General features: G+C 39.6%; 2 non-coding genes across 2 annotated transcripts; both read right to left on the bottom strand.

Moving 5' to 3' along the window:
* Positions 1-4,858: 4,858 nt before the first annotated feature.
* On the bottom strand, positions 4,859-4,967 carry LOC131165136 (small nucleolar RNA R71). Its single transcript, XR_009139457.1, has one exon. It is a non-coding gene; the product is annotated as a small nucleolar RNA R71 (small nucleolar RNA).
* Positions 4,968-7,417: 2,450 nt separating this feature from the next.
* On the bottom strand, positions 7,418-7,523 carry LOC131165110 (small nucleolar RNA R71). The gene has a single exon (XR_009139432.1). It is a non-coding gene; the product is annotated as a small nucleolar RNA R71 (small nucleolar RNA).
* Positions 7,524-22,394: the final 14,871 nt, after the last annotated feature.

The raw sequence follows: 22,394 nt of genomic DNA, 5'->3' as shown, positions 1-22,394 counted from the left end.
AATAGAGGAGAGGATTCTAAGCCGAATGGAGGCTTCCTCTCTAGGTTTGACTACTCCAAAACTCCCAGCTGCGGCTGCTTTAAAACCTCTAGAAGAAAGGAGAGGAGAGGAGGAGAAGAGAGAGGAGAGGATGGCCAAACACAGATGCTGCTCACTACTGTTCCACCTTAATTGCTACAACCTCATGGCCTCCAAAACCTCCAAAACCCTATGACTGCCCCTTACTTAAAATGCTCTTAATTTCCTAAAGAGGTTGGCCGATTGGGTCTTCCTTGTGCACATAGGCCATTTATTGCATGGTCGAATGACCCATGTTATTGCCCCTTTTCTAAGCTGCTGCACAGCAGCCCACACACACATGCACAACACCCCTTTTCCCTTAATTATTTATGCTAGCCTAGCTCCACACACATGTTGCCCTAGCCTTTTTATTCTAGTATATGTACTGCCCTATGTTGCTGTTTTTATCCTCAAAGGCTGCTGTGCATAGCCCATACAATTAAAAATTATATTGATGAATGCAACTCCAAAAAGAACCCTCTAAAATCAGCCCACTATGCATAAAATGTTGAATTTAATTCTTTGTATGGCCCTCCTTTAATTCTCGAAAATTGCCTTGCAATAATTAAACATGAATGTTCATAAATTTACGGGCAAAGTGATGTGTTTCTAAAATGTGCTATTTTAGGCCACCATTTACCTATGCAATGTTCTCATTTACTTTGTAATTATCCCTTTTTATCATAGGTCAGAGTTACACGTGGTGTGTTTTATGTTTCAAGAAATTGGAGCTTAAATTGAGGAGTTAAGCAATGCAAGGAGCTAATGAAGCAATTGGGAAGCACAAGGCTCAACCAAGTGCTCGACTAGGCATCCAAGGCTTTGATCCAGCTACAGCAACATGACCCTATTCGACCATGTGGTGCGACCAAATAGTCACAAGGGGCCACTAGGTCATGACAAGAAGACTCCAAAGTGCTGATTCACAAGTAAAATCACAGAATGCTTCTACCATGGCGCGACTAAGAGGCCTTGAAAGTGTGACCAGGTCAATGAAGCCTTCAAATGAACAAAGAGTGAATTGAAGATTTTCTGGAGTGGTTCAACCAAGGCGCGATTAGGAGAACCCAAGGTGTGACCAAGTCGATTGTTATCGAGTTCAGAAACTGCTGCGTGAGATTTTTGGCGAAACTTTCTTGATTTGAATTCAATCATCTGTAAACCCTATGAGGTATAAAGTAAACTTTAAATAGGTGATTAGGGTTCCCCTTTGGCTCATCTTTAGTCCCGTGACAAACCTCGAGTACTGTTGGGTGCCATTTAGATTATATTTCAATTACTTGTCAATTTACATTGCTTTCTTTAATTTTAAGTTGTAATTTGAATTCACTTTTTTTTTTTTTTTTCTGCTTTGTATTTCAATTCTAAATTTCAATACAAGTCATGTGTTGACCTTTTGGGTCTAGTCTCTGCTTTGATGCTGACAAAGCATCTGTATCTTATGTGCGTATTTAGTTTGTGAATAACTTCATATTTCAGCACACACATAAGGATTAAGAGAAATAATGGCCAAGACGGATCTTAATGCACATACACCTGGTGTACTCCATCAAGTGAAGAGAAAAAGATCAAGAAGAAGACATTTAATTTTATTGTATTGCATTTAGTTTATAATTTGGTCTGTAATAATGCATTGCGTGCATGATGTGATTGACAAGCTCAGAACGACCGTAGACAGATCCTAGGGACCAACAAATTTTTAGGAAAATCATTTAGGGTCAAAAACAATTTTACAAAGACTTTGGTTGACCGACGTTGGATTTTTAGGGTCAAATTGAGGGCTAAAATTGTAACTCTGAGTAGCCCTCATCAATCAAACCATTTCAGTAATAACCAGCTTGGTCGACTGAATACATTGTTGGCCAAAAAGACTAAGTCTCGGTCGAATGAATCCCTAGTAGTGTAAAAGCCTTGGTCGACTGAATCGGTCAAAAGTCAACAAGTTGACTTCTCACGATTGACCATTCTAAAATGAACGTATTTTCCTTGGTCGACCGAATCGGAACGTGTTTAACCCTCAATTGTTCGATCGACCGTTTGTGTAGTTCAAACTGGCCACGGTCGACCAAACCATATGAGCAGTTAACCGAACCTTAGCCATGGTCGACCGAACCTACGAAGGGTTCAAAATCGCCCTGATACGATCGACCAAATCCGTAGTTCAAAATTGACACGGTCAACCGAACTTAGTAATATGGTTGACCGAACCTCTTGGGTTGGCGAAATTTTTACCATGGTTAAACATGGTTATTTTTCATTAAACCTAATTAAAATTTTCAAAAATACCTAATAAGTCCCCAATGGTTATATTTTTTGCAATATCTACATATACCCCTTCATTTGTCTTAATTAGTATGAGATTAGAAAAAATCTTTAAGAAAAATTCTCTAAAATTTTTTATACTCATACTCCTCTTATTGCTCAAATTCTTCCAATATTTTCAAAACATACTACTTATACTCTCTTACACTCCTTGTTTTAAAAACGTTTTGAAGAGAGCATTTGATTAATCTTTGGGCATTTATTTTCTTCATCCAAAGCTTATACTCTCACTTGTTCTTTGTTTGTGAAAACTTATTTTTGAGATTTAGCTTATTGGATCTCCCATATATTTTATTGATAAATATTATTGAGAGAAAATTTATATAGTTATCTTTGAAAGACTTGAGCGCATATAATTTGTGCTAGGAAAGTCTTATTGCAATCATGCTTACACTCACACATACTATTTTTGCAAGTTCATTTGTAAGCAAAAACCCTAGATTCTTTTGCACTTTATTTGGGAAAAATATATTTGGAGAAATATTTTGTTAGGGTTTAAATCCTTGAGCATCCATCATATATATTTTTATTTAAGGATTATTTTAGTGAGAAAATCACCATACTCACATTGAGCCTCATTTCATATCATACGTGAGGGCATTGTGCATATTGTGTACACATTTGCTTAGTATAGAAGCATTTATTGTTGTACGAAAAATATTTCATTTAATTATTGTTGTGTTCTTGATGGGTTGTCAGAAGAAGGAGACTAGCCCTGTGAATAGTCTTGGACTTGCTCAGACCTGGTTAGGAGAGCACTGGACTGGTTTAGACCCGGTTAGGAGAACTAGGTACACCATCCTGGTAAGGTGTTGTTAACGGTGTCGCTCCACCCGTGAAGTGAGTAACTAGTGGAATCCTTGAGCTGCGACTTATGGTGGGGATGTAGGCAATATTGCCCGAACCCCAATAACGTTTCTTGTGCCTGATTTTAATTTTCGCAATTTAACTTTCTGCACTTGAATGTTTATGTTTTTAGTATTGTGAATGATTAAGGAACAGAGCCTGCTATACTTTCTTTGATTTTTGCTTAGTAAATTTCTTGTGGGTATTGGAATCTGTTTAGAAAGACTTTAGGTTTCGAAATACTGCTGATATCTGGTTCAACCTAGGAAGAAGTTTTAAAATTCCAGTTCACCCTCCTATTGGGAATACACCAATTCCTACATCATGATTTCAATTTCGTCTTTCAATACCTTGTTTTTAATTTCATGCACCATGAGTAGCTAATTTATTTAGTTCTCTGGTCGTGATGAAACCCTAGGTTAGAACAACGTAGCCATGATTTAGTCAATCGTGCATAATAAGGTATGGTTGTTATAGAGGGATCTGTGTTCGCTGGATAGGCTATACCCCGTTCTCCCGATCGTGCTCCAGACGATTGGTGAGAACCTGGTTACGCTATCCACTCGAGCGAATTGCTTGATCATTTAAACCCTAGTATGGATAATTGATCGAACATAGTTATCTCATATCAACAAGGGTGGATTCATAACCAGAGACTTGCTTTCCATGGATAATTTAATTCAATTTAATTGCTTTTGTAGTTTAATAGAAAAGCCAAAATTCCATCATCTTTTCATTCCTGTTATGGCGTAGTTAACTAGATTAAATTGGTTAACCACTGCATTAGAGTCCTTAAGATCAACACCTGACTCACTCCTTGTTTGATTGAACTTGAGATTATTTAGGTTTCATAAATATTATCTTTGGTAGTTAAGGACCCAAGCCTTGGTGAGCCTACCAAATTTTGGTGCCATTGCCGGGGACTTGGTTACAATAGAAAGCCAATTTCTAGTGTAGTTTACTATGTATTTTTATTATTTTCTTTTATTTTCTTTTGTTTTTATTTTTGTTTGTTACTTGAAGGCTTGATTTTCTATGCTAAATTGTTATATGCTAGGTTTGCGATCTTTGGATCTCGAGTTAGTGCCTATAGACCCTAAGATTGAGAGATCCCGTAGGTCGGTTAGGAAGTCTACTTCCAGTCTAGAATTAGTTGAGTCCTCCGAACCTAAAGTCATTGTCGAACATTAACCGGTTCCCACTTTTCATCATCAAAACCCAAACCCAGAACCTCTTTCTCCCTGTTGACCTTTGGTAGAGGAGCAACCTCTTCGGCCCCTTAGGGACTATTTCACACCCAATGCCTACACATCTCCATCTTGTATCCAATTCTTGGATGTCTAGGCAGCGTAGTTCGAAATCAAAACCTCAACCATCTTGATGCTTCCTAACATCTTTGGGAATTCAACTGAAAATCCATATAAGCATCTTGATGAGTTTCTCGAAATTCGTTCCACTATCCGTATATCAAATTTCGATGATGATGCCCTCCGTCCAAGGTTATTTCCCTTCTCTCCGAAGGACAAAGCCAAATATTGCCTGAATTCCTTAGATCTAAACTAAGTGATCACCTGGGCCACCATGCAACACGAATTCTTGAAAAAGTACTTCTCCATTAGGAGGACTAACTAGCTTAGGAAGGCTAAATCACTAGTTTTTCACAAATAGATGGTGAACAATTTTTTCACACGTGGGAGCATTTTAGGGACCTTTCGCGTAAATGCCAACACCATCAAGTTCCTAGGTGGTAGTTAGTTCAAACCTTCTATGAGGGGTTAGCTGAGCGTGATAGATCCATGGTTGATTTATCATGTGGAGGTACTTTTCTTATGAAGCAGGAGAACGAGGCTTGGACTCTGATGAGTCCCTAAACAACATGATTTTAGAACCTCATTTACCTTTGTTTATCCTTATTTTATTATGTATTTACCCAGAGTTATAATATTTCAGAGCTATGCAAGGTTTGTTTGTCTTTTTAGGAAAAACAAGTTAAAACCATGGAGTTAGGCATTATAAGAAGCCAAGGAGGAATTGGAGGGTTCAAAGCTCAAATTCAGACATTCAACCAAGTTCTAGAAGCTTCAGATCATAAATAGACAAGAATATGATGCTCGACCATGTGGCGCAACCAGCAAACCACAAGGGGCGTATTAGTCTTCCACTACAAACTCCAAGGTTCAGACTGAGATCAGAATGCTGCAAGGTTCGACCAAGTGCGCGACCAAGTGACACCTTGGAGCAACCATGTCGAGATATTGAGACATAATTGAAATTAAGAAATATTGAGAGTCTCAATGAAGTGATCGACCGAGAGACCTTTCGGGGTGACTATGTTGAGATACTAAGATTTATTGAGGATCGAGATACTGCAAATCTCGACCATTGGCTCAACCATTAAGACCCTAAGGCGCGACAAAGTCAAAGACATTGAAGATTTGAATCCCTAACTTCCCACAAGATCCGATTAGGACACACACAAGAATGCCAGATGAGCGACTTGGTCCACAACGATGATCTGCTGCGCGAGATTTGCTGCAAACTTTCCTAACTTGTAAAACAACCCTTGTTAACCCTAGAGCCTATAAGTACTTACTACGAACACAAGATCTAGGTTCCTCTTTGGCTTCTCTTAGGTTAGTGATAGACCTAGGAAGTCATTGAGAGCCAAATTAGAATATGAGGAGAGTATTTTCAGTTTGTGTATGGAGTGTCAGACGGCGTGTGACAACCGGCGGCATTATAAAATAGTCGTGTATATTAGGATCTCCTCTTGTACTTCTAGCGTTAGTGACAGACTTTTTGAATGATAAAGGTATGATATTTTTACTCATGCTTTCATTTACTACTTTATATTTACTGCTTTCCATTTACTTGCTGTATGTTTGATGAAAAATTGCAGATAAGGATAAAGCACTGCTATGTATTAGTTAGAGGGAAGTAGTTAGCTACGAAATCATGGAGGTGTTCGTTATCATTAAGACGAGGTATACTCCGGTTCCCAAATGTACTCCAGACTGTTGGTGCACCCTTGCTACTCTGTGCACTCGATCGACCCTCTCCCGCTTTGGCATGCTCTTGTTGGTACTTCTATGGAAGTCTGGATGAGTGTAGTTAGAAGCATGGCATCCAGCATCAGATTTGGACTACAGTATCACTTTGTAGGAGTAGGGTAACTTAGAAATTTACTTGCTTTCCAGTAGTTTAGATTTATTTGCTTTTAGTTACATGCTTTCCAGTAGTTATTAGATGATCACCATTGCAAAGTACCATCTTTCACTTCTTTTTCATAACAAGGCTTTAGTAAACTAAATTGGAAGTGGTTTAATAACTGCGCTTCAAGTTTCCACGGATCGATACCCATCTTACCCACTTTCTATTGAACTTGGGATAGTTAGGTTTTATAAATATTATTTTTGGTAGTTAAGAACTCAAGCCTACCAAAATTTGGCATCGTTGCCGGGGACTTGGCTACGGTTATAAGCCAACTTCCGCTTTAGAGTATACTTGCCTTGTTCTTTTGATTTGATCTCCTTTTGTTTTCACTTTATTTGTTAATTTCTATTTTCTTTATTTTGTTTTTTGTTTTTGAAGTCTGAATCTATGTCCTTACACGTGTGTATGTTCGGTTTGCTTTCTTTGGAACCCGAGATAATTCCCATAGATCTTAAGATTGAAAAATCCCGTAGGTCCCTTAGGAAACCTATCTCTAATCTGAAGAAGGCTGAGTCATCTGAACTAAAAGCAATGACTGAAGACAACCCCCTGGTTCTCGCTAAACAAATCCCAGAACCCTATGCTCCCCATCTACCAGTGGCGGGAGAGCAACACCTTCGACCTTTTTGGGACTACTTTGTACCTAATGCATACACATCGTTGTCTTGCATCCGGTTTTCGGATGTTCAAGCTACACAATTTGAGATAAAGACTTTAATCATCGCGATGTTGCCCAAATTTCATGGGCACTTGATAGAAAATCCTTATTAGCATCTAGATGAGTTCTTGGAAATTTGTTCCACCATCCGTATCCCTAATTTCAGTGATGATGCTCTCCATCTTAGGTTTTTCCCGTTCTCTTTGAAGGATAAAGCCATATATTGGCTGACGTCCTTAGAACTGAACTCGGTGACCAACTGGGCCACCATGCAATATGAATTTCTTAAAAAGTACTTTCCAATTAGTAAGACTAACCAACTTTGGAGAGCCATCACAAGTTTCTTACAAATGGATGGGGAACTCTTTTTCGAGACTTGGGAGCGCTTTAGGGACTTGCTTTGTAAATGATCACATCACCAGGTCCCCAAGTGGCAATTAGTCCAAACTTTCTACTAAGGGTTGGCTAAAAGAGATAGGTCTATATTTGATGCATCATGTAGAGGTAATTTCCTCACTAAGCATGAGAACGAGGCCTGGATTCTCTTTGAAAATCTAGTTGAAAACTCTCAGCAGCACATGGTTGCCACTCGTAGATTACCTAATCCATCAACTTCAAAACCTAAGGGAGTTTACGAGTTAGCCACGAGCCAAGACTTAGCTCTTACTCTGCATGCCATATCCAAAAAGCTAGATCAATGCTTCTCCCTAGGACCACAAACAACGACATGTCTAGAGATATGTGCAATCTGCTCCGACCCTTCTCATACATGTTATAATTGCCCACACATGCATTCCCCACTTGAGCTTGGGCATGAGGAAGTAAAGGCCACCCACAACTTGTCACACCCCAAACCCGTAGGTGGGTCCTAGGTGTGAATATAGTAACCTAACCTGTCTCTGTATCAATTAAAACATACATGATACTGCATTGAATGAGGGTCCGACCCCATAGGGTACACGTAAACCCTATACATATTCACATACATATCCATACTCATCAAATATGAAGAAAAAAATGTTCTTTCTATACATACATCATACCATACCGGAGTCTATACAGAACTAGAATATACGTTCCCAAAATTTCAGTACATACTCCGGGTGTCTAAAAAACCCAACCATGACAACCCAGTTACAAAACTTATACTTACACAGGTACTAAATGCAGCTAACCAACACCCTCACTTTCGAAGGCTAGGCTACTAGTTTCGGCTACTCGAAGGACTTGAAAAATATTTGTATATTCGGGGTGAGACACCTCTTAGTGAAAAAAAGAAAAAAGCAGGTTATATCAGTGTGTAGCAAACGAGTGTTATTTGGCGTAAAACATAACACAATACAATACGATACAATACAGTTCAATATAGTTCCAATATTTTTCACAAATCTGTTTCAGTACATACGATGCCAAACATAAGGTCAGTGTCGTCACACTCAAGCACTCGATACCCTGCAATAATCGAAGCCTCACAGCAATATCGTTGCCAGTACGGTGTAGCTCACACCCACCGGTGACCTACTGAAAAGAACAAGTGATATTTCACACCCTCGGATATAGAGCCGGACACTCTCACCCACGGTAATTAGCCGAGACATGGCGTCAGTGTATGGTAATTAGCCGCCCCTAGTTGATTTAGCATACGGTAATTAGCCGCTCCTATTTGATTTACAAAACCTGGAACAATTTTGGAGCTCATGTCTCTATACTCATTAGTGTACGGTAATTAGCCGCCCTTAGCTGTTTTTACAAAGCTTGGAACATTTACATACGACATTTCATTTTACACTTATTTGAGTATACATCAAATCATATCATTTTTCAGTTCAAGCATACAGTTTAATACAAATATGGGTACGGTTATCTCATTACTACAATTTTTAATACAACATACGATTTCTCTAAAAAAAAATAGAGATGATACTTGAAACCTCCAAATTTTCCCGAAAATTGTAATCCGAAAATCCCCCATTTTTACCCAATAAATTTTTCCAAATAAGTAACCAAAACATACGTACGATCGTAAACTACAAGTTCATCGATCCTGATTTCAAAAATAAACTGATATAAACATAATTGTCTTACCTTTTCCCAAATACCAAAACACGAACTCTATAACTCTAATACTATGAGCCGAGACACAAAACCTAAACATCCAAGAACTATACTTCACTATAATTCTTACAACTACATATAAACCAAAACGAAACTGAAAACAGACCCTTACCTCAGTTTTGGGGTCAAAACCCAAAAATCCCTGAAACAAAGATCTGGTCCACTATTCTCGAAGAGATTCCTCCCTTGATCCACACAGTAATGTCGGATCGTTGAATCAAGTGACAAACAGCAAAGAATCGAAGAGAGAGAGAGAGAGAGAGATCTCACTGGTTCTAGAGAGAGAGAGAGAGAGAGAGAGAGAGAGAGAGAGAGAGAGAGAGAGAGAATTTAAGCTTACTTAGCCATGAAGCAATGAAATAGGATATTTATAGCCCCTTTGACTCGACCAACCTCTTTGAAGATGGCGTCTTCATCGACGAATCATCCATACATTTCATTGACGAACTAGCTCCTTCGATGACGAATCCTATTCCTATATTTTACAACACATTTGGTATCTCTTCATCAATGAGGCTCTGAATTTCGGTGACGAAGAGTACGAGGGCCTTCATCGATGAGAACAATGGCTTCGTCGACGAAGCCTGCAAAATTGATCTTTTTACCCTTTCGTTATTTAGTCAATCTACATATCTCAGGTCGGGTTCTTACAACCTCCCCTCCTTACAAAAATTTCGTCCTTGAAAATTTTAATCTCTCACTTGCCAACTCATTATATACCCAAACGCATACCCGACTCTAGGAAGAGCCAACGACCACCCGCATAGCAGCCCCATCCCAAATACATACATACCCTCACTTATGGCGGAGGAATATCGTGGTTACATACATACACTGTCTCGGGAGCTCACAATATCATATACTCTCCTAGAGACTAACCACGTAATACTATTACGATAACAGAGTATTACATACATACATACATACCCATACTGACTCCGCTATCAAAACTACTACTCAGAACAACTGCGGATATTTCTGGTGTATTTCCATCTCTAACTCTCAAGAAACCTCCTAAACCGCGTGATTCCATCACAATACCTTCACTAACAGTATCTCCTTGGTACGTAACTTCTAAAGTTTACGGTCCAGAATCTGAACAGGTATCTTCTTATATGCCAAAGCATCCCCAATCTCTAAGGACTCATAACTAATCACATGTGATGGATCCAACACGTACCTCCTCAACATGGATACGTGAAACACACCATGGATGCTCCAGAGCACTGGGGGTAGTGCAATCCTGTAGGCCACTGGACCCACTCATTCTACTACCTCAAATGGTCCGATATATCTTAGGCTTAGCCTGCCCTTCTTCCTGAATCTCATCACCCCTTTCATCGGAGTGATTCTCAGAAATATCTTACCCCCAACCTCGAATTCCCACTCATGATGGAAAACATCTGCGTAACTCTTCGGCCAACTCTGAGCTGATTTAATCCTATCCTTGATCAATCTGACCTTATGAAACGATTGCTGTACGAGTTCAGGACCCAATATCTGCCGTTTCCCGACCTTATCCCAACACAAAGGAGACCAACACCTCCAACCATACAATGCCTCGAACGGTGCCATCTCAATACTAGCCTGGAAGCTATTGTTATAGGCAAACTCCACTAATGGTAGAAACTGAATCCAACTACCACAGAAGTCTAATACACAAGCCCGTAGGATATCCTCCAAGATCTATATCATCCTCTCTGACTGTCCATCAATTTGGGGGTGGAATGCTGTACTGAAAGTAAGCTTCGTCCCCAATGTGTCCTATAAGCTCTTCTAGAATCGAGAAGTGAACCTCGGGTCTCAATCTAAAACAATGGACACAGTTACCCCGTACATTCTGACTATCTCCTGCACGTACAAACCTGCTAGCCTACTGAAAGAGTAGCTAACCTTCATTGGTATAAAGTGAGCATATTTTGTCAACCTGTCCACGATTACCTAGATGACATTCTGCCCGTGTAGTACTGGTGGTAACCCGGTGACAAAGTCCATGGAGATGTGCTCCCATTACCACTTCGGGATACTCAATGGCTATAACCGGCCTCTGATGTTCAGCTTTCACCTACTGACACGTCAGACAATACTCTACAAATCGAGCAATCTCCCGTTTCATGCCACTCCACCAGAAAGATTTACGCAAAGCTTGATATATCTTCGTACAACACGGACGTACCGTATACAAAGAATGATACGCCTCCTCCAAAATCATCCTCTTTATCCCCTCATCGTTTGGAACACACAGTCTTGTCCCAAACCTGAGCACACCTCTTTTAGAGATGTTAAAGTCTGCAGCCAACCCTTGTTGCACTTTCTTTTCAACCTCGACTAACTCCGCATAATTAGCCTTTGCGACTTTAATTCTCTTAAATAATGTCGGCTGGATCACCAAGCTAGCAATGAAAGCCTGATGATTACCATCCACCAACTCCACGACAAGACTTTGAAGACCCCATCTGATATGATGCTGACCTACTACTGCAGATACTAACGCATGCTCTGACTTCTGACTCAACGGCTACCATGTTAGCTTTTTCCGGGTGATAGCTAATCGTGCAATCGTAGTCCTTGATCAGTTCTAACCACCTCCTTTGTCTCATGTTCAACTCCTTCTGTGTGAAAAAGTATCTAAGGCTCTTGTGGTCTGTGAAGATCTCACACTGTACACCGTACAAGTAGTGTCTCCAGATCTTCAATGCATATACTACTGCCGCCAACTCCAGATCGTGCGTAGGGTAATTCTTCTCGTACTCCTTGAGTTTCCAAGAAGCATAAGAAATTACTTTGCCCTGTTGCATCAGCACACATCCCAACCCCTTTAGCGATGCATCTCTATAAATCACAAAACCACCATCCCTATATGGGATGGTTAAAACCGGAGTAGTGACCAATCGGTGTTTCAACTCTTGAAAAGTCTGCTCGCACTCGTTGGTTCAATCAAACCTCACACCCTTCCTTATTAACCGTGTCAGAGGGCCAGATAACTTAGAGAATCCCTCCACGAACTGCTAGTAATACCCAGCTAGTCCTAGGAAACTCTGAACATCTTGTATGCTCTTCGGTGTCACCTAATCAACTACTGCTTCTATCTTACCAAGATCAACTGAGATACCACCCTTTGACATGACATGGCTTAGAAATGCGACCTGATTCAGCCATAACTCGCATTTCTTCAACTTAGCATACAATTTCTTCTCCCATAATACCTGAAGTACCAACCTCAGATCGTTTTCATGTTCTTACAAACTCCTAGAGTATACCAGAATGTCATCGATGAACACTACTACAAACTGATCTAGGTATTAATGGAAAACTCTGTTCATTAGGTCTATAAATACCGTCGGAGCATTAGTCAACGCGAAAGCCATAACTAAGAAATCGTAGTGACCGTATCTCGTTCGGAAAGCAGTTTTCGCAACATCCTTAGTCCTAACTTTCACCTGATGATACCGTGATCATAAATCGATCTTCGAAAAGACCTACGTTCCTTATAGCTGGTCGAATAGATAATCTATAAGAGGCAACGTGTATCGGTACTTTACTGTTATCTTGTTGATCTCATGGTAATCAATGCACATTCGCATTGACCCATCATTCTTCCTCACGAACAACATTGGGGCTCCCCAGCACGAAACACTAGGTCTGATAAAGCCCTTGTCCAGTAGTTCTTGCAACTACTCCTTTAACTCTCTAAGTTCAGCTAATGCCATTTGGTATGGAGCTTTAGAAATTGGTGCCTTACTTGGTAACAAATCAATAGCGAACTCCACCTCACGATCAGGAGGTAAACCAGGTAAGTCTTTCGGGAATACATCCGGAAATTCGTTACCCACTCGGATATCTTCAAGTTTCAAATCATCCTGAGGTGGTTCCTTCACACAAGCTAGGTACCCCTGACAACCTCTAAGAGTAACCTTCTCGCCTGTATAGCTGATAGAATCTATGGCGTCAAGCGCACACACGATCCCACGAACTCATACTTCTACTCCCTAGGAGGTCTGAACACTACTACCTTTCTACGACAATCAATGACCACATAACTAGAGAATAGCCAATCCATCCCCAGTATGACGTCAAATCCACACACGTCGTACACTACTAGGTTCCCCAGTAGCTGTCTTCCTTGAATAACCACCGGGCAGTTTCCCAACATTTTACTACAAATCGTTACACTCCTAGTTGGTGTAGCCACATACAACCACTCATCCATCCCTTGGGTTTTAACCCCACACAGTTTCACAAATCTTACAGATATAAAAGAATGGGTTGTTCCCGAATCGAATAAAACAACAACTCTATTCGAAAGCAATAACATGGTACTTGTCACTATGTTCCTAGCGTGTTCCGCATCTGTTGGAGTAAGAGAGTACACTCTATTCAAAGCTGTGTTTGCCTGATAGTTTCCCCGAGGCATCTAATTACTCCCACGGTTCTGGCTCTGTGTAGGCATATCACTCCTCTATGCTTGACAGTTTCGAGATATGTGGCCCGATTTGCCACAGTTGTAGTAGTTACCCCAGAATGGCCAACATTCCCCATCTTGCCATTTACGACACTTGGCGCATGGTGCGGAGGATGGATCCCTCTGAGAACTCTGCCGCTTGGTATTTTGGAGATAACCCAAACTATAGTTCTTCTTCTTCTTCCACTGCCCCTGTTGAGGACCAGTCTGAGAACCAGAAGATACTGGCCTCTTCCTATGCATCTATACCATCTCATCCCCTTGAGGTCAGTCTAAACTATGGGGGCTTTATCCACTAGAACATAAAAATCTCGAATCTGCAGCATCCCCAAAAGCATGCGGATGTCCTTCCTCAGACCCTTCTCAAACCTTCGAGCCTTCTCATACTCGTTCGGGACTAGGTACGACGCAAAACGAGATAACTCGATATATCTAGCGACATATCTCTACATCATCAGGGTTCTCTGCATCAAGCTCGAGAACTCATCAGCCTTCGTATCACGAGTGGAAGCCAGGAAGTGTCTCTTGAAAAATACCTTCTTGAAGCGGCTCCACGTCATACCAGATGGACTAGCTCTCTACTTCTCAAGAAGACTCTCAGCCGTCCACCATCTTTCTGCTTCTCCTACCAACTAAAAGGTAGAATAGAGAACCTTCTGTCGGTCAATACTGTGCATAATTTCTATTATCTTCTCGGTCTTTTGTACCCAGTTCTCTGCGATTATTGGATCGGGTCCTCTCGTAAATGTTAGAGGGTGCATGCGAGTGAATCTCTCTATAGTACAACTCGTAGCCGTAAGAGAGTGCTCACATATCCTAACACTCCATCTGATCTCCCATATAACCTGCCTCGTCAAACTCTGAGGCACGGAAGGAGACTCATCATTTGCAGTCCCTTCGGAACCACTATCCAAGTTGTTATCCTTGGGCTTCATTTTGAAATAGGATAGGAATCAGTTAGACTTCCTATATTGTACACAGTTAACACAATAATTGAAAGCTAATCATGTCAACTACAACTTTCACGGGTCTAGGTCTGTTTTACCACACTGACACGAAGCCATCAATGGTTTACCATGATTTTACTGAATTCGTCATTCCAGGAAAAACACAGAATACTACCAATGAGTCCTCGTCTAGCAACAAAACAACCCTTGACCTACTCGACCCAATTCCTACATCCTATACTCTGGTATGTACACAAATCTATATATAACCAAGTCTACAAGACCTAACAACCTGGTTTAGGCTCGAATACCAAGCTGTCACACCCCAAACTCGCAGGTGGGTCCCAGGTGTAAATATATTAACCTAACCTGTCTTTGTATAAATTAAAACATATATGATACTACACTGAATGAGGGTCCAACCTCGTGGGGTACACGTAAACCCTATACATATTCACATACATATCCATACTCATCAAATAAGTAGGGAAAAATGTTCTTTCTATACATACATCATACCATATCGGAGTCTATATAGAACTAGAATATATGTTCCCAAAATTTTAGTACATACTCTGGGTGTCTATAAAACCCAACCATGAAAATCCGGTTACAAAACTCGTACTTATACAGGTACTAAATGCAGCTAACCGACACCCCCACTTCCGGACGCTAGGATGCTAGTTTCTGCTACCCAAAGGACGACCTGAAAAAAATTTGTATATTTAGGGTGAGACACCTCTCAATATGGAAGAAAGCAGGCTATATCAATGTGTGGCATACAAGTGTTATTTCGGCGTAAAACATAAAACAATACAATACGGTACAATACAGTTCAATACAATTCCAGTATTTTTCACAAATTCGTTCCAATACATACGGTCAGTTTCACACACTCAAGCACCCAATACCCTACAATAATTGAAGCCTCACAACGATATCATTGCCAGTACGATATAACTCACACCCATCGGTGACTAGTCGAAAAGAAGAGGCGATATTTCATAGCCTCGGATATAGAGCCGAACACTCTCGCCCACAGTAATTAGCCGAGACATAGTGTCAACGTACAGTAATTAGCTACCCCTAGTTGATTCAGCGTATGGTAATTAGCCGCCCCTAACTGATTTACAAAATCTGGAATAATTTTGAAACTCATGTCTCTATACTCATCAGCGTATGGTAATTAGCCACCCCAAGCTATTTTTACAAAACTTGGAACATTTACATACGACATTTCATTCCACACTTATTTGAGTATACATCAAATCATATGGTTTTTCAGTTCAAGAATATAGTTTTATACAAATATGGGTACGATCATCTTATTACTACAATTTTTAATACAACATACGATTTCTCCAACAAGAATAGAGATGATACTCGAAACCCCCAAATTTTCTTGAAAACTGTAACCTAGAAATTGTGCATTTTCACTCGATAGATTTTCCTAAATAAGTAACCAAAACATACATATGATCGTAAACTATAGGTTTATCGATCCCAATTTCAAAAATAAACTGATATAAATAGAAACCCCTTACCTTTTCCCGAATACCAAAATACTAATTCTACGGCTCCAAAACTACAAACTGAGACACCAAAACCTAAACATCCAAGAACTATACTTCACTATAATTCTTACTACTACATATAAATTGAAACAAAACTAAAATCGACCCTTACCTTGGTTTTAGGGTCAAAACCCAAAAATTCTCAAAATGAAGATTTGGTCCACTATTCTCGAAGAGATTCCTCCCTTGATCCACACAGTAACATCAGATCGTCAAATCAAGAAATGAATAGCAAGGAATCGAAGAGAGAAAGAGAGAGAAAGATCCCTCTAGTTTTAGAGAGAGAGAGAGAGAAAGAGAGAGAGAGAGAGAGAGAGAGAGAGAGAGAGAGAGAGAGAGAGAGAGAGAGAGAGAGAGAGAGAGAGAGAGAGAGAGAGAGAGAGAGAGAGAGAATTTTAGCTTACTTAGCCATGAAGCAATGAAATAGGATATTTATAACCCCTTTGACCTGGCCAACCTCATCGATGAGATGGCGCCTTCGTTGACGAATCATCCATATATTTTGTCAGTGAATCACCTCCTTCGGTGATGAACCCTATTCTGATATTTTACAACACGTTCGGTATCTCTTAGTCAACAAGGCTATGAATTTTGGTGACAAAGAGTACGAGGGCCTTCGTTGACGAGAACAATTGCTTCATTAATGAAGGTTGCCAAATTTACCTTTTTACCCTTTCGCTATTTAGTCAATCTACATATATTGGGTCGGGTTCGTACACAACTAGTATGATAAGCCCTCTAATGACTCGTATTCAAGCACAAAAAGCCTGGGTGGAAACAACATCCTAACTTCTCGTGGAGGTCGCAAGCTCTGGTTTTTCAAGTCCAAAGACCTCCACAATTCTCGAATGCCTTGCCTCCACGACCATACCAAAATCTCCAAAGTCATCTTGATTTAGCCCCTAGATTTTCAACCACCTAGCAGCTGTCTCCCTCGCAACCCAAGTACAACACATTTTAAGAGATGGTGCTGAGGTCCCTTAAGAATATTGAAGCTGATCACCAAGCAGATTGGCAACTCCTTCACTCTCACTCTCAATCCATTGCAAAGTTAGAAGCTACTTTGGGACAACTAGCTGCCACCTTGGGTTGGAGAGATGAAGGCAAGTTGCCAAATCAGCCTATAGTAAATCCTAAATGACAATATGGGGTAGAATGTGAGCTGGATGCTGACCCCTCATCATATTCTTAGCAGGCCCAAGTGGTAACCACATTTCAAAATGGCAGGCTGACAACTGAAGAAGCCAAGGAGTAGCTGAGCACGGGGAAGCACTCAATGCTCATTCATGCACTTTTTATTCCTCTAGTCGGGTATAAAAACCATTGAGTCTCACGCCTACCACTAGAAGGACCACACCTCACTTCGCCCCCCATAGGACTTTTCACGGCTACCTAGTGACACATTCGGCAGCCCCACTTGCACCCTTTATATTTAGGAAAGAGGTTTCCACTGAGTCCATCTAGGACATGTTTAAATAAGTGAGAATGGATAAGCCTCTCCTTGATGACATTAAGTAATCACTTGCGTTCATAAAATTCCTTAGGGACTTGTCAATGCAGGGGATAGAATCAAGGGTGCACATAGGTGGTTTGGTTAAGCAGACTGAGTATACGAGTTCCATAATACTAAAGCACCTTATTCCTAAACTAAAATACCCCAGCAATTACACCATTGATGGGGCCCTTCTAGAATTAGGAGTGAAAACTATGGTGTAGTCCCAAGAGGGGGGTGAATTGGATTTAAAAATTTTCTTTTTAATTCTTTTCAAGAATCCTTAACTTCTTTTTCTTCTTTTAATAAATTCTTTAATTCTTGTTGATTTATTCAAATACACAATAAATACTTTCAATCCACAACCACAAGTATTTAAACAAAAAAGTTACCAATCAATCAATGAATCAAACCAATTAATTTTCCAATCAACCACAATATTCAAACTAAGATAGAAGATTCAGCTTGTGTTTGTTTATAGCCCTGTAGTTAATGAATTTGCTTTCTTAAAATGAGGTACAATCCAATACTCTTTCCAAAAGCTTAGACGTTAAATAAACTTTTAGTTTAAAGAATCTTTGAGTGTTTCATCAATCAACGTACTCCCTTACGGTTTCTGCAAAGAATGGATCAACCAACATACTCCCTTTCGGTTTCCACAATCCCAAAAACAAATTAAGCTTAAGTTTACTAAATATCAAATCCATGTAGTGTTTGTGATAAAGGAATTTAAAACATCCACGTAATTTATATATATACTGAAAATAAAGAGCAAAGGAAAGAGAGAGTGAGACCATGGTTTTTACGAGGTTCGGCTTATACCCAGCCTACGTCCTCGCCTTTGGAAAACCACCAAAGGATTCACTAAAATTAGTTCCTTTGCTATGTGGAACAACACCATTTACACACTCCTTCTGTAGGCTAGAGCTCGCTTCTCCAAGTGATATCCCCTCACTCGGTCACTCCTTCAAATAGGTTAGAGCATCACCTCTCTAAGTGATATCCCCTCGCTTAGCCAATGATCTAATAATCCTGAAATCATCACAATCTACAAGAATACAAGATAAAATCTGCATAAAAAAACACTCTCAAACACATAGCAAGTTGTACAAGTTAAATCACTAATCGTACTTCAAAACCAAAACTAAATAGAAAATATGAAACTCAAGGTTTAGAAGTCACTAATGGTTCTTTCTTATTGATATAGAAATTTTAGTTGCAAATCAGAACCACAACCTTTTAATCAACCAGGAATTTCGTAGAGTTTCCCACAACAAAAGTGTAAGCAAGTATGAGCTTTAGAAGAACTTTAGTGTAGAAATCATGTCTTGCTTGATCGTATATTTTCATTGAGTAAGAGAGGCATTTATAGACTTATTAAAGAAAAGTTTCCTCATTTAACATGGAGTATTTAGGTAAATTTTCAAAAGATATTAAATCATAGAATTAATTTTGAAAAACTTCGTGTATAGTTCGAAATTCAAAATCTCCGTAGAGTCAGTTGACTGACTCACTCAACTGGGTCATTTTTGAACTAGTTAGTTAGCTGGATAGGCGGCTAACACCATTCCGTCTCTCAAAAAATTAATTCTGATAAATTGTTAGTCAGCTGACTCAACTATGTTCAAAATAGTCAGTTAGCTGGATAGACTAGGGAGTTAGTCAGCTAACTAATCCTAGTTAAAAAATGGTCAGTCGGCTGACCAGTCTTCTTTTTCATTTTTGATGTTTAAACTCTAGTTCATTTTGAAAAGCTCAAGTACCACTCTTTCAAAATAATTTTCAAGGGTTTTAGAAGAAATGATTTCAAAGTCTTATCCTAAAGAGCTTCACATATCTAAATAGTAATGAATTTGAAGTACTTACAAACATTCTTCTAAGCATGATCTCCTTGATTACTACGTCTTACAGCCTCTTGAGGTTTAATCTTTACTTCAAGTCCTGCCAAGCCTTTAAGCTCTTTATGTGTCTTTTATTTCTTCAATATTATGGGAAGCTTTCATTTGATTGTCTTTGATTTATAGTTTGCTTCCCTGATTAACCATGAGTGTCCTTTGGCTTGGTCTTGAAATAAAACCACTCAACAACACATGTTAAAAAGTCATTTATTTTTTTTATCATCAAAACAAGATTGAAAGCCTAGTTAGGCCAACAAGGAACAAGTGTAAACATATTTTCATACTCAGCCTATCAAAAACTTAACCCAGGAGTGTTGCGACCCACCCCGATTTCTTTATGCCTTACTGATCGATCTTTTAAGCAACCCCGGGGTGTGGTGGAAGATGTGGTAGTCAAGGTGGGAGAGTTACATTACCCTGTTTATTTCATAATTTTAGACATGAAGAATTCCACAAACCTGATCCCTGTCCTTTTGGGACGACCATTCCTAGCCACGGCTAACGCCTGCATTCAATATAGGATAGGGATTATGGACATCTTATGAGGCCATAAACAATGCAGGCTGAACATATTTAATGCTTCCCAACATCCTCTGAACGCCGCCCAACCTATTGACGAAGATGTGATTGACAAAATTGTTAGGGAAGCAACTCCTTCAATGCTATGGCAACACCCTTGGGAAAGTATGCTTCAACTTGACAACCTTACCACTGCTGAATTTGTGGACCCGTTTGAGCAATTTATAATAAAACATGAGCGGGTCCCTAATTTTGAACATAAGTTGGGGGTATGCAACTTGTAGTGTGAGGAAGAAAAGAGAGAAGCCAATGCTACTTGGGAACCAGGATGAGTTCAAATTGAGTTTCAATGCATCTGGTTGAAGACAGTAAACTTAGCACTTTTAGGAGGCAACCCGATAGTTTTCCTTTTCCTTTAAGGTTCTTAGAGTATTTAGAATAGATTAATTAGAAGTCAGAGTCCTTAGAGCAGGTTTTAAGATAAGTTGGGGATGTTGCTAACGCGGCGACCATCATATGCTTGGGAGACTAGGTCCAACCCTTGCATTGTGCTAAATTTTAGTATTATTCGAGAGGGTTAACCATGTCCACGACTAGCACCGAACTATGTGTGCCCTAGTCGACAACTCAGCAATGTTATTTAAAACAAGCTTTCATGCTTGACTCTTTTCCCACTTCATCATTCTCCTTTCAACCTTGTCATTGGTAGCAATCCACACTCACCACAATGTCTTCTCCATCATTGTACCAACTGTTGATACTAATGACATATACATGGTGCTTTTGGCTAGCATTGGTATTTTGTACTACATGGTATCTCTGCATGCTTGCTAGTTTGGTATTATATTTTGCAGGTACACTATTTGTTCTTACTGGCACCATGCACTGTCCTATCCCTTGCCCAAGTTCTATTTTTCTTTCAACACTTCAAAGATGACACTGTAGTTCTAATTTGGGGGTAGGGGGTGGCACACTGCATGGCACATTCATGCACAAAAATGACACAATTTTAAAACTATGCTAACATATTTTATACCCTCTACATACACCTATATAACCTAATGTTACATGCATAAGCTTTTTAGTTATATGATTTCGTTATGCTCACTAATAATGTAGTAAATTAGTTGTGAAAAGATCACATAACATGCCTGACAACTGATATTACTTTAGGTCGTTGACTAGTGGTTTGTTCGGGTTAATACTGCAATATAAACTCTAGTATTTACATGGTACTTCACGGGGCTAAAAACACACTTACACATAATTTGTAACACTTAGGGTTCTTTGAGAGCATTGAGAGAACAACCATAGCGACTATGACACCTTGTGAGGTACTGTTGAGCCATTCATTCATTGCTTGAGTTTTTAACATCAAATTTTAAGTTTATAAAACTTATATTTCCTTCTTTTGCTGGACTTCCTTTGACAACTAGTCTTTGCTCTTGTATTTTATAGACATCAAGTGGGAAGATATAAATCTAGGTTTTGTAGCTTACACAAGACATAAAGGATAAGCCCCCCTAGAGATTGACTTTTTCCATGGACTCTTGTTCGAACTACGTTCTCATTGGAAACATGAAGACAATATAAAAGGTGATGATTCTTTCAGCTGACCATGCAAAGAAGGAAAATGAAAAAGAAAGAGAAACCTAAGAAGAGAAAAATGGAAAAAAAAAATATACACCTGCTCTAAGAAAAGATAAAAAGGTCAAGTCGAGGATACACACTATGAATCTGCATATATGAAGGGTCTTCCGACCAATGCATTTGTTGAATTCATGCAAGTCTGGGAACAAGTTCCTCTAGGGTGGTCTTGATTAAATGTGGCGAGTGAGTGAGAAGATGCTAGGGTGAAGGACCCGATACCTCAGTAAGGGCTGAATTCCTTTTTTATAAGACTAGTTCACTCCACACTTCTAGCGTTAGTTCTGCAAATATGTAGGATGTTTGATTATGACACTCTTCCTTACGTATAAGAGTGAATCCATTCTCTTGAGTGAATTTTGAGGGAATAAACCAGTGAGGTTGAGTCTAGAAGACCGTTCTATAGGTGACTCCAAACATTCTGAGTAAGACAAATCACATCCTTTACACATGCCCTGTGACGTGGCCTATCCATACTTGGACTTACATGCTAATATTGACTTTAAATTATAATCATGGGTTGATTCCTTGTGAGTGGTGTTTTGAGATAGCTATGTTGTGTTGAGTTTTGCATGATTGAAATGCTGCAGAGTGTGTGTATAATGGAGTTGTGTATGAAGGAATCTGTATGTAATAAGGTT

This window comes from Malania oleifera, chromosome 9, assembly GCF_029873635.1.
Source record: "Malania oleifera isolate guangnan ecotype guangnan chromosome 9, ASM2987363v1, whole genome shotgun sequence".
Classification (NCBI taxonomy): Eukaryota; Viridiplantae; Streptophyta; class Magnoliopsida; order Santalales; family Ximeniaceae; genus Malania; species Malania oleifera.
The sequence above is the reverse complement of the archived record's forward strand: the minus strand, read 5'-3'. Positions and strand labels throughout refer to the sequence as shown.